Here is a 5,103-nt window from a genome sequence, read left to right on the forward strand (position 1 = left end):
AAGGAAACAGGAGGATAGGAGACTGGCAGAAAGAAGATGATAGTGTTCAGTTCCCCACAGCGTATCAGCCCAAATATATTTTAAAAATAATTTTCATTCTTCAGGTTTTGAAAAAATGCTGGAGACCATTAACCAGTTTTTCCCTACCTGTGGCCTGCTCTAAATATTTGCATTAATCTGTCCTACTATCACTAACCAGTAAGAATGAGGGCAGTGAAATTAGCCCCTTGATGGATTTCATGTACCAGTGAACTTCACTAAATTTCAGTGTCTCCAAGGTCAAAATATTTTTCCTTAATTCTTGAGATTTCACATGAACTTCCTTTTTTAATAGATTTATTTATTTATTTATTTATTTATTTATTTATTTATTTATTTATTCATGAGAGACACAGACTGAGAGATGGGCAGAGATATAGGCAGAGGGAGAAGCAGGCTCTGTCCAGGGAGCCTGATGTGGACTTGATCCTGGATCCCGGGATTACCACCTGAGCCGAAGGCAGGTGCCCAGCCACTGACCCACCCAGGTGCCCCATTCATTTCTTAATGAAGAAAAATAAACTTACTTGATTCCAGGGCCAAATTATTTTATTTTTTTTATTATCATTGAAAGGACACCAGAAGGATATTATTTCAATTAAATTTATTTTGAGAAAAATATTCTCTTTTAATTTTTTTTTCCTTTTTTAGATTTTATTTATTCATTAGAGACAGAGAGAGAGAGAGAGAGAGAGAGGCAGAGACACAGGCAGAGGGAGAAGCAGGCTCCATGCAGGGAGCCCCACATGGGACTCGATCCCAGGTCTCCAGGATCAGGCCCTGGGCTGAAGGTGGCGCTAAAGTGCTGAGCCACCAAGGCTGCCGCAAGAGAAAAATATTCTCAAAGCAATAGGCCATTTTACCCAGTTTCTTAGTAAATCCACAAACACTTTAATGTTAAAGTGGGTGTGTCAGATCAGTCAGACAGGAGCTGATGAGGAAAGACAGGATGTACTGCTGAATCCAGACTCATTAAATGTTTAAACTTTTTCAATCTGACACTTTACCATATGCCAATCTGAAGATCTATTTCCTAGTACAATATATTTCTGTATGTTGACAACTATGATAAATATTTCTGCGTATGAAGACGTATTCAGTATGTGACTGTGGTTGGTTTCCAGGTGGGATATTTTTCTTCATTAAGAAAAATATCTCCCAATTTGCTATCTGATTTTACTAATTCATGGGATGAATATTAACTCCTATCCCCCAATTACACAAAGTCCTTATCGACATGACTGGGAAAATTCTGTTTTTCCTATGAAAAACACTTGTACTTCTTAACTATTCAGAAGATGTTCCATTTCAATTTTCTTAAAAAGTCTTCCAAGTTCATTTACATTTTGCAATCCCCAGGGTTTTCAGCCTCAGCACTGATGAACTTGCTTGCATAGAATTGATCTGCCCGAGACAAGGAGTTTGGCTCCTCTGCAATCCCACTTTGGCATTATACCTTCCCTCACTTATGAAAGACCATCCCTCTTCCTCATCCCAAGCCTCAGATGGTGCACTGCCCCTGGGTGCAAGACCTCTGCGACACCCGACAGAGGGATGATTCCAAGTAGAGAAGGCTCCAGTCAGATGCTTAGTACTGATCGGTGACCTCTGTTCTCCAATCCGGACCCACATTTCCCTTCTCCCTTCAAAGGCAGGGAACATCACGTGTGTTGAATTTCCACCTTCTCTGTCCTCAGCCCCACAAGCACCTGCAGGCATCAGCTTGCTCCTGTATTTCTGTTCAAACCCAAATGGTTTGAAGCTCTCTTTCCTGTGGGTTCCTGCTTCACATCCAGATCTCCCCACACTCCCTGCCATGTGGTGGCAGCCTCCGGCTCTCCTGAAACTGCTCAGCCACGGTTTCCTATACACTAGGTCTTCCTGAGCTCAGACATGCCTGTGGGTCCCCTTGGCTGACATTTCACACACGTCTGCCCCTCTTGAGCACAACATCCATTTTCAAGTCTGACCTCCAGCTCATATCTATGTCCTACTATCTCCTGCTTTTCTGCTCCTTCCTCTTTCATTTTGGGGATCCCCCACTCTCAAGATGGGAGAATTTGGTGTTCCTCCAAATCTATGCTAGGTGCCACCTGCCATTGCTAGGTGCCACCCTCCATCCTGTCTGCACAGGCAGACTCAACTTCTCAAATGGCTCTGACAATTTAATCAAGTTAAGTAAAAAGTATATAAGATTGTCACAGAGACTGAAGAAAATGTCAAATCAGATCTCTCACCTGAAAAGAAAGGAGGTCATCTTGCATGGATCTCTGAGGTGGTTTCCATCCATGGTAGAAAGGTTATGTTCTATTCATTGTTGTTTTGAGGTAAATAGTGTCGTTTCCATGTCATTGAAAAAGTTGCTTACAATATTATGTTTTGAATATTTTCCTAAGGAAGAGTTTTGCTATTCTGTGTTTAACCTTTGCTCTTAACATGTTCTTGACATTTGTGGAGTGGGCGCAGGTGACTGGGCCTTGGGCCAACAGTCCAGGGTCCTGGTCTGCAGGTGGCCCTCCTGTGGCCCTGCCTGCAGCCCTCCCTGCCCCCGCAGATCTGCCTGGAAGTCAGGAAGGCGCCTGCTGGGCGCTCCCCATCCTCCAAGCGACCCTGGGGACCAGGCTGGCTGGTGACTGGCACTGCCCACCGCGCCCTCACTGCGCTGCAGGGGAGTCCTGTCGTCCTGTCCTCCCATCCCCCCTTCGCCACGTCGCGTGGTGGCGCATCGTCCCCTCATCTCATCTCTCATTGTCCCATCGTGCCCTTATCTGGGCGCCTCATTGCTCCGTGTTCCCGTCACCCCAACTCCCACCAGTCACCCCATCAGTCATCTCCCCAACGTCCCAAGGTTGTGATCCTGTCCTCCCAACGCCTCACTGTCCCAAAGCCCCATCACCCCTTCTTCCAGTGGGTCCCTGGGCATTATGCCCAACCGCCCCTCCAGTCGCCTCCGTCTTCAAGTCTCCCTGTGACTGTCGCCCCGCCCTCCCGTCCCAACCCCCCCCCCCCCCGCCCTCCCGAGCCCTCGCGGCCCCGCCGGCGGGCGCACCCCGACCCCGAAGCTGCAAACCCGCCCGCACGCGCGCGGCCCGAGGCTCAAATCCCTTCGGGAAACCGCGTCTTGCGGCCCGTCCTCTGGCTAAGGGGCGCCAGGACCCAGGCCAAGCCCGCAAGCGCAGGCTGCAGGACGCCCTCGGGCCACGGGGTCCCCCCCAAGCGCCGCCCGACCGCCCGCTCGGCGCGGACGGGGCGGCAGGACGGGTTTGCGGGGACCCGGGCCGCGGCCCCGAGCCGCCCCCCCAGGCCGCCCCGCGCAGCCTGGGTCCCTCACAGCGGCCGGAGACGCCCCCCGCGCCCCCGCGGCCGCAGGGACAACCACCGCCGGCCTGCGGGGCCCCATCCCTGGGCGGCAGGAGGAGGCTGCTGCTGCCGCCCTGGGGCTCCCCCGCGGGACCCCTGCCTGGGAGCCGGAGCCCCGCCCGAGGCGCGCACACCCTCAGGCCCACCGCTCAGCCCAACGGGCCCGCAAGCGCGCCTCCGGGGTGCACCTGCTGCGGAGCTTCTTGGGGACCAGAGAACACCCCGAATCCAGAGGACCCGAAGCACCCGTTGGCACCTGCAGCTGCTGCAGCACATCCTCAGCCTCTTGGGCGCAGAGCGCAGCCAGGCTGGGGGGAGCAAGGCCGCCTCCAGCACCTCCTCTCCAGCCTTGATCGCAGCCGGGAGCCCCGGGGGCCCAGGAAGGAAGATGGTCGGGCCTGTGTGTGTTCGGGACTGGTTGTGGGGAAGGGACTCCAGAGCATCCATCTCTGTCAGGAGGGCAACCAACACGGCCGCTGTGCCTGGGGGGCCATGGGAGCAGAACTGCAGAGGCGCCTGCTCCTCCTTCAGGACCCTCTAGGAAAGCCCGCAGGCAAAGCACGGAGGTCCTCAGGCTGTCAATGACTGACCTACTTTGCTGAGCCCCCTAAGCACTTCGTGGTTAGGTGACAGAAGTATGAGCTTTAAATTTATTCCAGTTTTTACTTTTGCTCATTAAGTGTTTCTATAGGACAATTCTTCTATTTGGTTCTTTTTTTTTTTTTTCTTCTTCTTCTTCTATTTGGTTCTTAGTGAAAAGCGGAACCAAGTCTAATTATATACCCTGATGAAAAAATGGATTTTACAACGCATTCATTTTTATGTTGTTCACATTATAAATAAAAAATAGACTTTCTCTAAACCAGTAGATGTGTTGTGGTCAGAAGAGCGGTGGACATAACAAATCCAAATCTTTGTATCATTGAACTTTGTAGAAAAACCAAGCTCCAAGCAATAATCTCACTCAATTGATACCAGTTGTTTTAAATAGTATAATGACAAAAGGGAAAAATGAAATCTCTCAGCAGACGCTGGGAGCAGACATGTTGGGAATCAAAACAGAAGCAATAAATACCTCCCACAGTTAATGGTAGACATCCAAGTGCAACTATTCCTTAGAAAATGGATATATGAGTCAGTTATTTACAAGCCATTCCATCCCATTAAACCCATGAATGGAAATGATGACAAAGGAAGAGAGCGTAGAATAAAAAAGAAGTTAAAATGGATTCTGTGGGCCTACCTGGGTGGCTCAGTGTTTGATCATCTGCCTTTGATTAGGTTCTGATCCTGGGGTCCTGGAATCCAGTCTTCATCAAGCTCCCCACAGGGAGGCTGCTTCTCCCTCTGCCTATGTCTCTGCCTCTCTCTCTCTCTCTGCCTTTCATGAATAAAACTCTTAAAAGCTTTTGGTTCTGTGTGTGTGTGTGTGTGTGTGTGTGTTTTTACTAACAGTTTTGCTTCCAAGTACAAAGCTACTAACTGAAACCAAGACTTATGTGAAACTTCTTCACTTTTTGGAAACTCTCCTAGAAGAGGCCGTTTTCTCTTCTTTTTTTCTTACTATTTTGGACATGAGGGAACGTCCCTGTTACAATGCTGGAATAGTGGTTGTAGCAAAAAGGAAATAGAAAGTTGGATCATATTATTCTGTGGCCTGTCCAATTATTTTCATTGGAAGATTGCCTCCGACAGCCAGAGATG

Source organism: Vulpes lagopus, chromosome 7 (genome assembly GCF_018345385.1).
Source record: "Vulpes lagopus strain Blue_001 chromosome 7, ASM1834538v1, whole genome shotgun sequence".
Taxonomy (NCBI): Eukaryota; Metazoa; Chordata; class Mammalia; order Carnivora; family Canidae; genus Vulpes; species Vulpes lagopus.